Source organism: Candoia aspera, chromosome 2 (assembly GCF_035149785.1).
Source record: "Candoia aspera isolate rCanAsp1 chromosome 2, rCanAsp1.hap2, whole genome shotgun sequence".
In the NCBI taxonomy this organism is placed as follows: Eukaryota; Metazoa; Chordata; class Lepidosauria; order Squamata; family Boidae; genus Candoia; species Candoia aspera.
The window spans coordinates 142,278,225-142,296,282 of NC_086154.1; positions in this window are offsets into that span (position 1 = coordinate 142,278,225).

Genomic DNA, 18,058 nt, shown 5'->3' on the forward strand with positions numbered 1-18,058 from the left:
TACAGTAATTTTATTCAGTATTTCCCAATCAAGGCAATTTACAGACTTCAACTCCCAGAATTCTCAGCACTGGCCATATTTAGCTGAGAAATTCTGAGCGTTGAAATGCACATACCTGGAAGTTGCCCAGACAGCAAAACATTGGTCTAGAGTACTTTTAAGAGAAAGTACTGTAATCACCTCCCAGTTCTCAAATTGTTTCATGCTGAATTCAGTATCTATTCTACTGAAACATGCTAGTGTTGTTTTTTTTAAACAAAAAGCAGTGCTTTAAAAATCCATTACTTACTGATCTGAACATATGGAGAAAGGGGAGAACACATCTGCAGCGCGTTCGGAAAGTATTCAGACCCTTCACTTCTTTCAATTTTGTTATGTTGCAGCCTGATACTACAGTCATTCAAATTCATTTTTTTCCTCATTAATCTACACTCAGTACCCCATAATGACAAAGTGAAAACAATTTTAGAAATGTCTGTAAATTTATTAAAAAGGAAAAACTGAAATATCACATGTACGTAAATATTCAGACCTTTTACTCAGTACTTTGTTGAAGCACCTTTGGCAGCAATTACAGCCTCCGGTCTTTTTTGGTATGACGTGACAAGCTTTGCACACCTGGATTGGGGGATTTTCTGCCATTCTTCTTTGCAAATCCTCTCAAGCTCAATCAGGTTGGATGGGGACCATCAGTGGACAGCCATTTTCAGGTGTCTCCAGAGGTGTTCAATAGGGTTCAAGTCAGGGCTCTGGCTGGGCCACTCTAGGACATTCAGAGTTGTCCGTAAGCCATTCCTGTGTTGTCTTGGCTGTGCGCTTAGGATCGTTGTCATGTTGGAAGGTGAACCTTTGGCCCAGTCTGAGGTCCTGAGCGCTGTGGAACAGGTTTTCATTGAGGGTATCTCTGTACTTTGCTCCATTCAGCTTTCCCTCAACCCTGACCAGTCTCCCAGTCCCTGCTGCTGAAAAACACCCCCACGGCATGCTGCTGCCACCACCATGCTTCTCTGTTGGGATGGTATTGGGCAGGTGATGAGCGGTACCTGGTGTCCTCCAGACATAACGTTTAGAATTGAGGCCAAACAGTTCAATCTTGGTTTCATCAGACCAGAGAATCTTGTTCCTCACAGTCTGAGAGTCCTTCAGGTGCTTTTTTGCAAACTCCAAGTGGGCTTTCATGTGTTTTGCACTGAGGAGAAGCTTCTGTCTAGCCACTCTGCCATATAGCCCAGATCAGTGAAGGGCTGCAGTGATGGTTGTCCTTCTGGAACTTTGTCCCATCTCCACACAGGATCTCTGGAGCTCAGTCAGAGTGACCATCGGGTTCTTGGTCACCTCTCTTACTAAGGCTCTTCTCCCCCAATTGCTCAGTTTGGCTGGGCGACCAGCTCTTGGAAGAGTCCTGGCTGTGCCAAACTTCTTCCATTTGAGAATTATGGAGGCCACTGTGCTCTTGGGAACCTTCGGTGAGCAGAAATTTTTCTGTAGTCTTCCCCAGATCTGTGCCTTGCAATAATCTTGTCTGAGCTCTGCAGGCAGTTCCTCTAACCTCGTGGCTTTTGCTCTGATACAGTATGCCTTGTCAGCTGTGAGGCCTTCTATAGAGAGGTGTGCGCCTTTCCAAATCATGTCCAATCAATTTGATTTACCACAGGTGGACTCGTCAAGGTGTAGAAAGGGCTCAGCAACGATCAAGAGAAATGGGAGGCACCTGAGCTAACTTTCATGTGTTGTTGCAAAGGGTCTGAATACTTACATACACGTGATATTTCAGTTTTTTCCTTTTTAATAAATTTACAGACATTTCTAAAATTCTGTTTTCACTTTGTCATTATGGGGTACTGAATGTAGATTAATGAGAAAAAAAATGAATTTGAATGATTGTAGTATCAGGCTGCAACGTAACAAAATTGAAAAAAGTGAAGGGGGTCTGAATACTTTCTGAATGCACTGTATATTTTACCCCTCTGCCCAAAGGTGCAAAAATATAGTCTGGGGGAAAAAAAGCAAGACTGCTTCCTTTCCAGTAACAGAGGAAGCTATGTATGTAATTTCCGATCCCTGTTTCCTTAATAGTACATGATCTAACTTTGGTGGAGAAAGACTGCTTATAATTTTTAAATATCAGAAAATATATTTCTTGGTATTAGAGAACCATGCCTGATTGATTACTCTTAGCTGCCGTACCAGAAACGCCCAAAGCTACTTCATACCAGCTCATGCTGGGGTTTTTTTCCTTTACTTATTTAGTGCCTTCAAGTTATTGTTGACTCCTGGCGACTGCCTGGAATAGTCCCTGCAGTTTTCTTGACAAGATTTCAGCAGTGTTTTGCCATTGCCTCCTTCTTAGAACTGTGAGAGAGGGACTGGCCCAGGATCACCCAGCTGGCTTTGTGCCTCAGGTCAGACTAGAACTCAGCTTCTAGCCTGGTGCCTTAGCTACTACACCAAACTCAGCCACATATAATTCACTGGGGCTGGCAGCTATTCGAACTTTAAATGGCAAAATTGACATGTGGTTGGAATCTGATGGTGGGGTGGCTGGCCCTGCTATTAGAGAGAATGAGGCAGGTGTCTCTACTCCACATTGTTCTTCAATATTACTGTACTGCTATAGACAGGAAGGGGGAATGGTACTTGTGGGATTTTCTGCATCATCCAACAGAATTATTCAAATGTTACTAGGTACTGTGCACCATGATTTTGGATGAAAGTTGGGATGGAGGTGCCCTTAGCTATTTTAAGCAGATAGTAAAAGGTTTTGAGCAAGTTGCCCTTCTTGTTTATTCATTTTCCAGCTGTAGAATTCCAATTGTACAGTTTCCCAACAGCAATACCAATAATGCCAAATTTCTTTACCTGCTAAAAGTTTTTGAGACACTCTGGCTCACAGCCTGTCTAATTAGATATTTTAAAATATCTGAATCATTTTAGAACTGAGTCATTTTTCTGAAACAGAAAGCGAACATATTTGTTCATCACAGATGTATCTTGAAAAGCAGTACAGAAATGCTCTTATAAATTAATAAAAATGTGCACATTCCTTTTCACTCCATATTCTCAAAACCCAACCATGGTTTTGCATTGCCCATCCATCTAAAGCTGAAGAACTCCCAGTTCCTTACAATCCTAAAATTTTACTTTCCTCTGCAGCTGGGATTAGTTTGTGGGTTTATTTTTGGATCCTCTCTGTGATACAGGAAACATCACTGTGGGGTTTGCAGTAACGGAAGTTCCATTCCTTTCTCTGCCACCCGTGCACTGTGCCTCCCCGCACCCACACACACACACTTCTGCTCCTTCTGACAGCAGTGTCCAATCTGTTACAGGTCCCTTGGCTCCTCAGCAACAGAGCCATTCTCTGCATGCAAAGGAAGATGTGGGCAGAGAGCTTGCTCTGCGGAGGTGGGGTCCTCTAGCCAGCTTTAGCTGCTGAAAAAAGATTTCTATCCAGAGAGGCCTGAGCATTAACATACAATTCCCATTAAGTGTCCTCTCACAGGGCTCCTGACAGCATTTTACAAAGGGTGGGGGGGATTCCAAGCCCTGAAGCTCTCCATGGCCAACTACAAGCCCAGGCTGTTTTTGCTTGGCATCCCCTAAATTGTGCTCGAATCCCAGCTTGTCTCCAAAACTCCCCTCACACACAGGACAAATCAGGGACCAGGTGTAAAAGGATAACACTGGCTGCAGGGCAAGATTTCAGCCCCTCTTTTGCAGTCCTTTATGTACATAGCTGGAATTACAAATTTAATAAATACAGCTGCACTGAAAACAAAAGTTTGAGTAAACATACATAAGATTGGAGTGAGTGTACATTTCATACAAACCATGGGTTTAATCATAGCTTAAGCCACAATAGGGTGGGTTTGTACAATATGCTAAACCATAAATTGTGATTTATAAACCACAAGAGCTGGAATTGCAGCCTAAATTGATGAAACTATATTATCATGTATCATTATGTACATACACAAGCTGCCATTTGGTGTTGTTATGAACTGGTGCTGCCACTAGTGACCAGAGCGTCAGATATCACTCTGGGTCAAGAACCAAGATATATAGCTAGATTATTTTCTTCTTCCTTCCTTACTCCATGGCATTTTACTTTGCAATTGCACACACAAGATGGAGTGTTGGCGGTAGTGCATTTGTATTTCCAGCAGTGCGTTTCTTGAAAGACAAGCAGCCTAGGAATTATGGTGAGGGGAAGGCTTGTAATCATTTTACCTCAGAGCCAGCATGTGACACACCTGGCAAGTGAATTCTTATAGAATATGAGGACAATAATACTGGACTATTCTGCAAGACAAAATTACAACTACAGTATAGTTTCCCATCCAGCCGATCAGGGCCCTTCTCTCACTTTTATGAGACAAGATTTGAAATGGGGGGGCGTGACCTGAGTTAAAATCTTCCTTCGGAGAAGCAATACGGTCCTGCACAAACATTGCCAACATCTTCATATCGACTCCGAGGGGCAACTGTTTCCATTCCTCTTTTAAACGCGAACTCATCTACCTTGCAAAAAAGAAAAAGAAACCAGGAAAACCAATCTAGAACAAAAAGCACTTTCCCCCAGTTTGTCAACCCACAGCCCTCCCAACGCACCACCCCCTCTCCTGTGGTCGGTCTTGCTTCCACGTGTTGGCCTCCCCCGCGCGGGACTGACGCACATCCTGCCGCCCACGCGGGCAGTGGCGCGCGACGCGTTCTGCTCGCGGGGCTTGCTTGGAAGGCGCGCGCCCACGCCCGGCCTCTTGCTGTCCCTCCAGGCGCTAATAGGAAAGGAGGGGCGGGAAGAAAAAGGAGAATAACAATTATCGGGCACAAAATAGAATGGATCTTTCTTCCTCCTCCTCCTCTTTCCGTCCCCCCTCGGGAAATAGCCCTGCGCAGGGAAGAATAAAGCAAAAAAGTCGAAATGCGTTTAGAGCTTCAGCCCTTTTGTCAGTACTTTGACGACCCCACGCGCTCTGCCCAGGATTTTTCAGCCGGGTGCCTCAGAAGAATGGAGTCTTCGCCTTCCACAACCTGGTGCCCTCCAAATGTATTCTTACTACAACTTTGAAATACATCCCAAACGTGTGGCCTAGCCGTGCTGGCTGGGAATTACTGCAGTCACAGTCAAACGCATCTCGACACCAAGCTGAGAAAGGCTGCCTACCTTCTCCCTGAAAATTCATCATTACGGACTTTGTTTTTAAGCTCAGGGGGACGGTGTGGGTGGGCATGTCCCCCTCTGTTCACCTATCTGCTTACAGCAGCACTATGGTGGATGCTGGAATTCTTGTCTCAGCTCTAGTTAGAGAAGCTGTGCCTGGTAGGTAGAGCCAGGTTGGCTGTTGGTTGTTGTTGCTTATTTGTTTTGCAGGAGATAGCATAATGCAGATTAATTAGCCATTACCAATACAGGCAATGGAATAGCTAATTTTTCCCATTATTTGTATAGGTGGCCCATAGTTAAGGATGTAGTAGCTGAGTTCAGAAAGAAGGGACTGGTAGGGAGTGTGGAATGTAATGTTTCTGAGAATAGGATGTTAAGTGCTCTTAGTATAATCCCTATAATTAAGACCCTTAAACTACAATCACATGCTTTCTCTGAAGTCCATTAAACTCAGTGAAATTTACTTCTAGCTAAACAAATACAAACTTTTGAGTTGTTAGCCTAATTTTAATACAGGCAATAATACTTGATAAGATATCAAAGTGGTAGATGGTTGTTGCCTTTTTGGATCAACTATCAACAGTAAAGGAACGAGCAGTCACGAAATACACCACATACTAGCACTTGATAGAGTAGTCATGAAGCTCTTGGTAAAGATACTCAGATGTGACGTCTCTAGACCTATAAAGATCAGAATAGTGCAACCATGGTATTCCTCATAACACTCTGGAAGCGAAAGTTGAAGCAGGATAAGATGAGTATTGATGCTTTTGAACTTTGGTTTTGGAGACTTCTGAGAATACCATGGACAGCCAAGGAAACAAACAAATGGCTCTTAGAACAAATGAACCCAGAGTTCTCACTTGAGGCCCAAATGACCAGGCTCAAATTATCCTACTTTGGAAACATTATGTGTAGACCTCTCTCTCTGGAGAAGGCTCTAATGCTGGGAACGATGGAAAGAAAGAGAAGAAGAGGACCACCAGCAGTAAGGTGGATGGACTCAGTTATGGTGGTAATGAGTGCACCATTGGAAGACCTGAAAGAACTGGTTAGGGACAGATCGTCATAGAGAACATCTACAGTATGCAGTTGGTAAGAGTTGACAACAACTTGATGACACATAATTAAAAAAAAAAATTGTTCTCTGGGTTTCATTGACTAGCTATCCAGGTAATGCCTGAAGATGCTTATCTGTTCTCTGAAGCAAAAACTTCTGAATCTGGCCAGCATTTCAGCTAATAGCTACCTGAAAATCCTATTAAAGCCATAACATATTAGCTACTAAGCCTTGCTAGTTGCTCATTCCCTTCATATTTAGTGACTGTGTCCTTTGAAATGCAGATAGCTGGGTGGGAGAACAATTTGGTCTGAGTTGCAGCAGGTGGGGAAATTAACCCTTTACCCGCCTCCTATAGCTGCGATGAAAAAATGCTTGTAAAGCTTCCCTTTGGATTGGGAAGACGGGTTTTGTTTGTGCCAATCATCTATCCATTCCTGGAAGGCTGTCCCTTTTGCAAATAACCAAAGGTGGAGTTACGTTATTTGGGGCAGGGAGGTGCTAAGGTTTCTGTATATAAGGACCTGAAATTCCTCAATCAAGTTTCTTCTGCAGGAGTCAGCTTCAGCCTCTGAAAGAATGAAGAAATGGGTTCATTCAGAATGACATATTGAACAGGAGAGAGATGTGTTTATAGTAGTTTACCAATCTGTCAGATCACAGGCTATTCCCAATATTTTGCATCTGCATGGTCTCTTTGGGATGTCCCCTGCACCCTGGGTGAATTGGCCCAGTGTGCTAAGGAGGGCAGGTGCACAAAGCCAAGAGCAGAGCAGTGGTGGGCAGTGTGTGGGAGGGGACTTAACAATCATGTTATTAAGAAACTATTTGACATTAAACAACTGGGTCATGTGGGATGAAGGGACAGGATTGTGAAGCATTTTCATCCCACGTAGGTTTTTTTAAAAAGCTCCCATCCACCTCCTGAGCCTTTCCTGCCCCCAGCTTTAGCCTCCCAGACAGAGTCAAAAAGAAAAGCAATTCACATCCATTCTGGAAAAAAAGGTTGTTGCTCTTATGAGGTGCCTGAATTTCTCTCCCTCTCTGAAATTAGAAGCCATGAAGAAACCTGCTTTGCATTTAACTCATTTGCACTTGTGCCTTCATATTTCAGGCTATTCCTTAATTGTAAAGGACTGTAATTTTTACACGAAACCTAGCCAAGCATGTGTGGGATATTTTATAGCATGATATACTTAACCTTTGCAGCAGCTGCATCTCACCATAGAGAAGACTGTGCATCTCCATTATCAGTCTTGCAAAACAAAACAAAAACCCAAAACTAATTTGCCTGAGAAAAGTGTTTCTGCAGTAGGCTTTGGATATCAGTGTTAAGCAGAGGAAATCATCCCAGATCTTTGGCCCACCTGCCTATTTTTTGAATGGCAGTAAAGAATTTCAGATGAAGACTTTTCCCAATCCTACCTGGAAGTACCAGAAACCAAATCTGAGAGTTTGGGCATTCATCATGTGCCCTGCCATTTAGTCACTGACTGAGGTACTGAACACTTCAGATTCATACTATTATTAATATTTCCTGGTTTATTTTTAATCTCCAAGAAGTTACAGATTCCCAACCATAGTAAATTCTCTTTTGAAGGTGGCATTTATCAATCTATCTGTTACCTTTCTTAACCTTTCACTGGAAGTTCAAGTGTCTCCTATAACAACAATTCTGTCTAATAAACTGGAGTAAGATTGACTGGTTCAAAGCCACCAACTGTGCTCTGTGGTCACGAGGGACTTGAACCTGGAACTCCTGGTTCAACATCATAGCCAGTCCAGTACATGGGCTTTTTATCTGCATGTTGAGAAGGGATGTAAGCAGCAGCAACAGTACATGCTGGGATTATTAGTCACCAAACAGCATTAAAAAATTGGAAGAGTTATGCTGAATTAAACCAAAAACCAGTGCCAGCAGCACTGTGTCCCCACATTGGCAACCAAGGGCCATTAATCCAATTAACTTTTTGCCCTTTCTAGCCTGATGGAATTCAAGAAGGTTTTCCCAGAAATCACATTCCATCAGGCTAGAACATTAGATTTTGTATGTCTCTTCAGTGAAAATTTATCCTGCAATACAACCAGGTCTGTCTGCTCCAAGACAGGAAAAATGGCATTTGATTCACATATTGCAGTCATAATGTGGTTGTTCAGTTTCACATGTTGTATGAAATCAGCTGTTGTGGCTTATAAACCATGGTTTATGGCTTTGAAGAGTGTGTTATCTCAATAAATAGATGCTTGTTTGACAAATTATGAGTAAACAAACCATGGGTTATATGTGGACCAGTTATTTGAGCATATATACTTAAAATCTTCAGCAAAGGATCGTTACCTTGTGCTGGAGCTTGAGCACTTCAGTGATGCCATGAGCTAAACCGTGAAGGGCCACCCAAGACGGGAAGGTCATGACAGAGAGGTCAGACTAAATGCGATCCCTGGGGAAGGTAATGGCAACCCACCCCAGTATTCTTGCCGTGAAAACTCAATGGATCAGTACAACCAGAGATATGTCGGTATACCGTTGGAAGATGAGACCCCCAGGTCGGAAGATGGTCAAAATGCTACTGGGGAGGAACAGAGGATGAGTTCAACTAGCCCCAAACATGATGATGCAGCTAGCTCAAAGCTGAAAGGACGGCTAGCGGCCAACGGTGCTGGTGGTGAATGGTGAATCCGATGTTCTAAGGATCAACACACCATTGGAACCTGGAATGTAAGATCTATGAGCCAGGGCAAATTGGATGTGGTTATTGGTGAGATGTCACGATTAAAGATAGACATTTTGGGCGTCAGTGAACTGAAATGGACTGGAATGGGCCACTTCACATCAGATGACCACCAGATCTACTACTGTGGACAAGAGGACCACAGAAGAAATGGAGTAGCCTTCATAATTAATAGTAAAGTGGCTAAAGCAGAGCTTGGATACAATCCAAAAAACGATAGAATGATCTCAATTCGAATTCAGGGCAAGCCATCTAACATCACAGTAATCCAAATATACACCCCAACCACAGATGCTGAAGAAGCTGAAGTAGAGCAGTTCCATGAGGATCTGCAGCACCTACTGGACAACACACCTAAAAGAGATGTAATTTTCATCACGGGAGACTGGAATGCTAAGGTGGGCAGTCAAATGACACCTGGAATTACAGGTAAGCATGGCCTGGGAGAACAAAACGAAGCATGACATAGGCTGATAGAATTTTGCCAAGACAACTCAGTGTGCATAACAAACACTCTCTTCCAACAACCTAAGAGATGGCTTTATACATGGACTTACCCAGATGGACAACACCAAAATCAGATTGACTACATCCTTTGCAGCCAAAGGTGGTGGACATCTGTACAGTCGGTAAAAACAAGACCTGGAGGTGACTGTAGTTCAGATCACGAACTTCTTATTGCACAATTTAGCATCAGACTCAAGAGATTAGGGAAGACCCACAAATCAGCTAGATATGAGCTCACTAATATTCCTAAGGAATATGCAGTGGAGGTGAAGAATAGATTTAAGGGACTTGACTTAGTAGATAGGGTCCCAGAAGAACTATGGACAGAAGTTCGCAACATTGTTCAGGAGGTGGCAACAAAATACATCCCAAAGAAAGAGAAAACCAAGAAGGCAAAATGGCTGTCTGCCGAGACACTAGAAGTAGCCCAAGAAAGAAGGAAAGCAAAAGGCAACAGTAATATGGGGAGATATGCCCAATTAAATGCAAAATTCCAGAGGTTAGCCAGAAGAGATAAGGAATTATTTTTAAACAAGCAATGCGCGGAAGTGGAAGAAGACAATAGAATAGGAAGGACAAGAGACCTCTTCCAGAAAATTAGAAACATCGGAGGTAAATTCCAGGCAAAAATGAGTATGATCAAAAACAAAGATGGCAAGGACCTAACAGAAGAAGAAGAGATCAAGAAAAGGTGGCAAGAATATACAGAAGACCTGTATAGGAAGGATAACAATATCAGGGATAGCTTTGACGGTGTGGTCAGTGAGCTAGCAGACATCCTGAAGAGTGAGGTTGAATGGGCCTTAAGAAGCATTGCTAATAACAAGGCAGCAGGAGACGACGGCATCCCAGCTGAACTGTTCAAAATCTTGCAAGATGATGCTGTCAAGGTAATGCATGCTATATGCCAGCAAATTTGGAAAGCACAAGAATGGCCATCAGACTGGAAAAAATCAACTTATATCCCCATACCAAAAAAGGGAAACACTAAATAATGTTCAAACTATCGAACAGTGGCACTCATTTCACATGCCAGTAAAGTAATGCTCAAGATCCTGCAAGGTAGACTTCAGCAATTCATGGAGCGAGAATTGCCAGATGTACAAGCTGGGTTTAGAAAAGGCAGAGGAACTAGAGACCAAATTGCCAATATCCGATGGATAATGGAAAAAGCCAGGGAGTTTCAGAAAAACATCTATTTCTGTTTGATTGACTATTCTAAAGCCTTTGACTGTGTGGACCATAACAAATTGTGGCAAGTTCTTAGCGGTATGGGGATACCAAGTCCTCTTGTATGCCTCCTGAAGAATCTGTATAACGACCAAGTAGCAACAGTAAGAACAGACCATGGAACGGACTGGTTTAAGATTGGGAAAGGAGTACGGCAGGGCTGTATACTCTCACCCTACCTATTCAACTTGTATGCAGAACACATCATGTGACAAGCTGGCCTTGAGGAATCCAAGGCTGGAGTTAAAATCTCTGGAAGAAACATTAACAATCTCAGATATGCAGATGATACCACTTTGATGGCTGAAAGTGAAGAGGAACTGAGGAGCCTTATGATGAAGGTGAAAGAAGAAAGTGCAAAAGCTGGCTTGCAGCTAAACCTCAAAAAAACCAAGATTATGGCAACCAGCTTGATTGATAACTGGCAAATAGAGGGAGAAAATGTAGAAGCAGTGAAAGACTTTGTATTCCTAGGTGCAAAGATTACTGCAGATGCTGACTGCAGTCAGGAAATCAGAAGACGCTTAATCCTTGGAAGAAGAGCAATGACAAATCTCGATAAAATAGTTAAGAGCAGAGACATCACACTGACAACAAAGGCCCGCATAGTTAAAGCAATGGTGTTCCCTGTAGTAACATATGGCTGCGAGAGCTGGACCATAAGGAAGGCTGAGCAAAGGAAGATCGATGCTTTGGAACTGTGGTGTTGGAGGAAAATTCTGAGAGTGCCTTGGACTGCAAGAAGATCGAACCAGTCCATACTCCAGGAAATAAAGCCAGACTGCTCACTTGGGGGAATGATACTAAAGGCAAAACTGAAATACTTTGGCCACATAATGAGAAGACAGGACACCCTGGAGAAGATGCTGGTGCTAGGGAGAGTGGAAGGCAAAAGGAAGAGGGGCTGACCAAGGGCAAGATGGATAGATGATATTCTAGAGGTGATGGATTCGTCCCTGGGGGAGCTGGGGGTGTTGACAACTGACAGGAAGCTCTGGCGTGGGCTGGTCCATGATGTCACGAAGAGTTGGAAGCGACTAAACGAATAAACAACAACAAACTTAAAATAACGTCAAGATCTGTTTCTCTCTTTTTTTCCTTCCACTAATTTCACTTTCATTCTGGTTTGTTTTTACATCTGAGATCAGGGATTCTCTTTCTGGACTATATTTGTCTATTGAACTGAATGGAATATACATGTATCCTGGTATAGGCTTACACACTGATTTCTAATCTGAAAGCCTGCAAATTCTGATCAAGTGGCATAAAACGTGGGGGGAAGACTGCTTTCTCTAGCATCCTGTCTGAAATAGGGCAATTCATACAGTTGCTGTTGTGGCAAGTGTCTTAATATATGACAGGGCATGGGGAAAAATTCAGTTAATCTGTTGTATGTATGCTTACTAGATTCCAAATATAAAATATTCTCTTTCCCTGTATGATAAATATTTAATTATTGCTTGCACCCCATCATATTCTGTTCTATCACTTGAGCACAACTTTCAATCAATTTATATAAATAAATTGTATGTAATCAGTACCATGCATAAAACATGCATGTTTTTTAAAAATGCAAATAGGTGTTTAGATGAGCTGATAATTATTGGAACAAGCAGAATAGAGGTGTTTTGTTTCCTCTGCATCATGGAGAAAGTTGCTCTTTTCTTTCTGAAGCAGCTATTTGTCTTGGAAATACAATTGCAATGCCAAAGAAATAATATTTCTTAGGTCCACACAGGGAAGAAAAAGATTAAACTCTGCTTGCTGTAATCCTGATAAATATTAGCAGCACTACCAACTGGTGGCAGCTATTTGCATTTTCTGAAACATACATTTTTAAAAATAGTTTTAAAGATGTATTTGAGGTTTCATCGACTTTGGCCTTAAATGCTGCACTGCAACCCTAGCCGATAAAGGAGCATTACAGAGCTATGGCTCAGCAAGAAGACGCTGTGATTTTTTAAAAAAACGGTGAGCTATCACAGTTACATAGAGGATTTCCTGTGGCTTCCAAGGACATTGAAAATCCCTTAGTCTTTTGTTTTCATGATTTCTGAGTGAAGTACATAATAGTAACTGTAGGTTCTTTGTAACTGACAATTGCAGACAAGGGCCACACATGCTAAGCCAATTAAACTTATTGAATAAATTACAACTGGCAGTTAATACATTATGCCATAAATCCATGATTACAAACTCAAGTAGCTGAGTTCACATAATACACTAAAATACACTGTTGGCTTTGGCTTATCATTTTGTGTGAATGCAGACCAGAAAAACCACTCTCAAAATGCTGATTACAACTGCATTGTTGCAAGCAATTAAATGGCATGCATCATAAAGTTCATGAATGTCTCTTCACTCTGTGAATTAATTTCTAATTTGTATGCTGACTGCTAATTTTGTGATCTGCCATTTGGACTACAGTAGTAGTAATTTCTGGGGATTGCCATAATCTACATTTGGCTTCTGAGAATTAAGAGAGATTTAAAAATGGGCACTTTTGACATCTTCTACATTTAAAAATATTCTGATTAGAATTGTACAAACCTGCCCTGCAATGCAACTTGTTCCTATTCACATTTTTGCAAACTGGGTATTCTAAAATTGCAGTCCTACATATCATTTTCCCCCTTCCACTGTGGCTTTTAAAAATCACCTTATTTTCCTACCTTCGGAGGTCACTCAGAATAAAATGAGTCAAAATATGGAAACTAATTCCTCTTTAAAACACTGTTGGTAGTATTGTGAAAAACAAAGACCTGGAAGAGGGATGGATTATAAGCCCTCTTCATAACTTATTATCACTTCTATTTGAATGGTTACATCACAATTACAGTTAATTAATAACTGTGCCAGTTCTTCATCCAAAGATTAAGTCTCAGAATGTTACCAGCCAGTTTAGAGATCCTGGCACTGGCCAGCCAAGCACAATCTCAAAACGGAGAGAGACCTTGCTTGCAATAAGGAGCCATTCAAATTGCCATAAGAACAAAGGGAAGGGCTTCTGGCCAGGAGAGACCTGTTTCAGCCGCTGCCTTGGCCAACTGGTTTTTAATATTCTGGTTCTGTTGTTCCAACTTTGGGGCCTGTAAAGCATGTGAAATAGAAGTTTAACCTCCATTGCAGTGCAGATAATTTAACCACTAGTGAAGAGAGGTACCCCCTTCCCCTGCAACTTGGAATAAAACCAGTCAACATTTTTTTCATTACAATAATGGCATTATTCCAACAACAGACATAAGCCTCCATCCATCCTGAAAATAACTAGCAAGTAACAAAGCCCATTTGACCTAGGGAGCTCAGCACGATCCATCTGCAAGGTTTTGAATAGACCTTGCAGCCATGATCTGATTGTGGGCTTTGTTGATTCCCCCAGATCCACACTGTATGATTTACAAACAGAATGGGAAGAACATATGATTTGAGTTTCCTGATGAACAAAAGGTACATACCATACAAATATTATAGATTGTGCCACCAGGACCACCCCTCTTGTTTGCATGGTTCAGCTGATGAAAAGCACAAACTAATTGTTTTACTAGTTGCCTTGAGGCAACTGGTCATCTATCTGAGTGTTTCCAAATCCCATGAGGGCCCCTGCTGCACCTCACATATCTCTGGAAGTAATAGTCACTTGGTCAGACCCTCTCCTGTAATAATTTTAAATCACCCAAAGAAGGCAAGATTTGACTTGTGTCCTTGGTTTGCCGAATTGCATCCAAAATTATGGTAGCTGTTGGGCTCCTTACTGCAGCTGTACAAGCTGCCATGCCAGCACATCTCTTTCCACTAGTAATGAGAGGATGTGCTTTACACCAAATTATAGCAACCTGGAAGGCAATAACTAAACTTGCAATAAAGCATGAAAAAAAGGAGCGTGGAAGGTGGAAGTTCCAGCCAAAGTTAGCAACTTTCTCCAAAGAACAGCAAATGAACAGCAAATTCCACAAGCATATTCCGAATCAGTAAAAATAGTAACATTTGTCCAGTTGGTAACTCACAGGCTCTAGTGCAGTTTCTCAACCAGGGTTCCATGGAACCCTAGGGTTCCGTGAGAGGTAACTAGGGGTTCCCTGGGAGATCATAGTTTATTTAAAAATTATTTTAAATTCAGGCAACTTTACATTAAAGTGGTAAGTTTCATTCTTTATTTTTAGTTCAAGAACACTGTTAATGCATACCCATGAAACAAATATGGTAATTTTGTAACTTCTTGCCTATATTTGAGCCTGAATGTGCAGGGGTTCTCTGAGGCCTGAAAAATATTTCAAGGGTTCCTCCAGAGTCAAAAGGTTGAGAAAGGCTGCTCTAGTGAGTCCGACAAGTTCAGCCACTTGAATGGAGTGTACCTCTGGAACATAAAAGATTTCATAACAGCATGAGAAGAAGAAATAGAATATCTGGCACACAATTTTCCAATTTTATTTCAGAAACAAGAGCCATCAGAAAAAAGAATTGGATCTATAACAGTGAAATCAGTAGCATCAGTAGGGATAGAAGCCAAAACCACTTAAGATTTGGAACCACAGATTGAAGAGAAATTACATAACAGTTAATGGCTCTCAAATCCTGAATAAAACAATATAAGGGAAGGACAAGAGACCTCTTCCAGAAAATTAGAAACATTGGAGGTAAATTCCAGGCCAAAATGGGTATGATCAAAAACAAAGATGGCAAGGACCTAACAGAAGAAGAAGAGATCAAGAAAAGGTGGCAAGAATATACAGAAGACCTGTATAGGAAGGATAACAATATCGGGGATAGCTTTGACGGTGTGGTCAGTGAGCTAGAGCCAGACATCCTGAAGAGTGAGGTTGAGTGGGCCTTAAGAAGCATTGCTAATAACAAGACAGCAGGAGACGACGGCATCCCAGCTGAACTGTTCAAAATCTTGCAAGATGATGCTGTCAAGGTAATGCATGCTATATGCCAGCAAATTTGGAAAACACAAGAATGGCCATCAGATTGGAAAAAATCAATTTATATCCCCATACCAAAAAAGGGAAACACTAAAGAATGTTCAAACTATCGAACAGTGGCACTCATTTCACATGCCAGTAAGGTAATGCTCAAGATCCTGCAAGGTAGACTTCAGCAATTCATGGAGCGAGAATTGCCAGATGTACAATCTGGGTTTAGAAAAGGCAGAGGAACTAGAGACCAAATTGCCAATATCCGCTGGATAATGGAAAAAGCCAGGGAGTTTCAGAAAAACATCTATTTCTGTTTTATTGACTATTCTAAAGCCTTTGACTGTGTGGACCATAACAAATTGTGGCATGTTCTTAGCGGTATGGGGATACCAAGTCATCTTGTATGCCTCCTGAAGAATCTGTATAACGACCAAGTAGCAACAGTAAGAACAGACCATGGAACAACGGACTGGTTTAAGATTGGGAAAGGAGTACGGCAGGGCTGTATCCTCTCACCCTACCTATTCAACTTGTATGCAGAACACATCATGCGACAAGCTGGCCTTGAGGAATCCAAGGCTGGAGTTAAAATCGCTGGAAGAAACATTAACAATCTCAGATATGCAGATGATACCACTTTGATGGCTGAAAGTGAAGAGGAACTGAGGAGCCTTATGATGAAGGTGAAAGAAGAAAGTGCAAAAGCTGGCTTGCAGCTAAACCTCAAAAAAACCAAGATTATGGCAACCAGCTTGATTGATAACTGGCAAATAGAGGGAGAAAATGTAGAAGCAGTGAAAGACTTTGTATTCCTAGGTGCAAAGATTACTGCAGATGCTGACTGCAGTCAGGAAATCAGAAGACGCTTAATCCTTGGGAGAAGAGCAATGACAAATCTCGATAAAATAGTTAAGAGCAGAGACATCACACTGACAACAAAGGCCCGCATAGTTAAAGCAATGGTGTTCCCTGTAGTAACATATGGCTGTGAGAGCTGGACCATAAGGAAGGCTGAGCGATGCTTTTGAACTGTGGTGTTGGAGGAAAATTCTGAGAGTGCCTTGGACTGCAAGAAGATCAAACCAGTCCATCCTCCAGGAAATAAAGCCAGACTGCTCACTTGAGGGAATGATATTAAAGGCAAAACTGAAATACTTTGGCCACATAATGAGAAGACAGGACACCCTGGAGAAGATGCTGATGCTGGGGAGAGTGGAAGGCAAAAGGAAGAGGGGCCGACCAAGGGCAAGATGGATGGATGATATTCTAGAGGTGACGGACTCGTCCCTGGGGGAGCTGGGGGTGTTGACGACCGACAGGAAGCTCTGGCGTAGGCTGGTCCATGAAGTCACGAAGAGTCGGAAGCGACTAAACGAATAAACAACAACAACACAAGGGCCCTTCCTTTTCATCTATCCTTCCTGGCTTAGGAGCAGGGAAAATAGGAGTGTTTGCAGATGATAATGTAGGGATCAATATCTTCTGGCCAAGGTAGGAGGTTATTAGAGGTGCTATCCTCAATAGCCCCAAAGTTTCTCTTGAGTTTGATAAAACATGATATTGTGAAATAGAAGGAACTTTCCCTGAGGAGGGAACCAGTATTTTTACTGAAGTTTTACAAAGAGACCTACCTCATGAGAAGAGGTCACTCACAGTGTGGTCTAGATCAGAGAGATCTAGTTGGCCACCTGGATGATCTTCTATTTCCTCTTCTGTGGCAAGGACCAGCAAAATTTCTGGCATTATTTCTGACACAATCAAATAAACTCTATCTTAAGTATAATAAATATAATACAAGTATGTAGGATAGATCTTTATAAATCAGGTTATGACCCATGACCCACAGCTTGGCAGTAGCACTCTAAGTATGGTTTGTCAAAATGGTTAACTTATATGCTCCAGAGGCCCCAGAACATGTTGTTGCCACCAATTAAAAACAAACACTTTTTAAAACCCAGCACAACAGCATTACAGTATATTGGGTCCTAATGGCATTCTGGAAAATGAAGATGACAATGGTTGTCATAATAATTTCACTTGGTGTACTTGGCTACATTTCTGCTAAAGTGAGTTCTAGAGGTAAGGCACCAGGATGGCACCGGTAAAGATGGCAGGTTGAAAGGAAAACTTGCTAACTTAATCCTCAAAACTGGCACTGATGGGGTATGCCAGTGGCACTATTAAAATCCTACTGCAATAACATTTGTAAAATGGAGCTCATGTTTCTGAGGTTTGTTCAAAATATAAAAAGTCCCCCCACATTTTTTTCAGCAGAGATTTCTAGTCGTATCAGGCCTTCACTGAAAAGACCTTAATTTTAGTACCACCGATTTTTGATAGGCCAGTTCAAGTATGGATTTTGAAAGTGGTTTTGACACTGCACCGATGTTCATTTGTTATTGTGTATCATTTTCTTTTTTTAAAAAAAATTGTTTATAGTTCTTTA